Source organism: Frankliniella occidentalis, unplaced genomic scaffold (genome assembly GCF_000697945.3).
Source record: "Frankliniella occidentalis isolate FOCC.00 unplaced genomic scaffold, Focc_3.1 Scaffold49, whole genome shotgun sequence".
Classification (NCBI taxonomy): domain Eukaryota; kingdom Metazoa; phylum Arthropoda; class Insecta; order Thysanoptera; family Thripidae; genus Frankliniella; species Frankliniella occidentalis.
Window position 1 is genome coordinate 987,561 of NW_026267179.1, and position 1,473 is coordinate 989,033.

The window sequence follows — 1,473 nt, forward strand, 5'->3', positions numbered from 1 at the left end:
AGGCCAAGCAGGCCCGGCCCCTGCCGAACGGAGTTGCCAGCGGAGCGAAGCGGAGCTGGCAACTTCGTTTGGCGGAAGGGCGGGCCTGCTTGTTGGTAATTAACCTTATTAACGGGGTCGCAACGCAAATGTACGAAACCCCTTTGAAGCTTTGTAGGAAAGCAAGTTCATGTCAAGCACCTCAAGTATTTCGTATTTTTATAAGTTGATATCATCACTACCAACAAAGTTCGTTGCAAATATTTTGGTGAAATGTACGATTGTTTTTCACAGTGACTGACATGCCCATGCGGCGCGCACAGGTGCTGTGTGCTCCCTGTCTGTTGAGCTGCTTTGACTTATAATCTTTATGTCTTTGTCTTCTCGCCGTACCCTTAACAGAGTTGCCATTTTGTCATTTCTCTCGGAGAGAAACAGGGACGGTGACTTCTTGTTCTCTTTACCTCTCTTTTCCCCCTCCCCTTCTCTGCTCCCCTCCCCTCTCCCTGGCTTGCTCTTTCACCTCGACTGATGATAGTAAAAAGTTAGCGCGTATTGGGACACATTCCGTGACCCTCTGTGGGACTCGCTCCTCGCAATTACTGTTATCAGAGCGACCCACTTCCATCTTCGTGTCCTGTTCCTCCCTCTCGTTCTGTTCTTCCCCTCTGGAATAACTCCCCTCTCCACAATTTCTCTTTCACCTCAATGTGCGCTCTTTTTTTCTCTGGGCCAGAAACAAAAATATCGATTCTCTACTTCCCTCGTCGTTACAACGCCCTGCCATGACGACATAAATGCCGAAAAAGTGAAACAAACCAAATCTCGCTTTTCGTTAAGTCTCGGTTAAGTGGCATTTTAAATATTCTAAGATAATAAATTTCAAGGAGGGTAAATCGAAACATTTTTTCCAAAACTGTTAGTTTTTGTGTGAAGGTACAACACGGTATTCTGGGTGAACTATGCTTATTGCTGTCGGGTCCACTGCTCACCCTACCGCATCGCATCGGCTAATCACAAAGTTTTGAGCGCCCCACTCTTCAAAATGCACGATTTAACCACTGTCGCCTGGCGACGTGGTGGGGCCTGGCAGTGTCCCCCCTCTGCCCCTGGCATTCCTGGGACGAGAAGAGAGCAGCCGCTGAATGCAGAGCCAACAATATCCGACCGCGCCGCCATCGCCGCCGCTCCAATACACGGCCTGACTATAGAAAATATTATTTCCATACTGAAGCATTTTGCACCAACGATAATTTAATTGGTCCACATCGAGCTGCCCCCTCCTCCCCCTTTCTCCCATTTTCCCCTTTGTCTGGCGCGCAAGTGAAAGAGCAAAACAAAATATTTTTATATGTTTGCGAAGTTTTTCTCTGCGTTGGGCTATCCATTGCACAGAAAAATGGGACCCAACTGGAAGGTGTAATATTCCTCTCTCTACCTCTGCTGTACTTCCTCGTCTCTGCGCTTTCATGTCTGCTGCGGCACTCGCGTCCT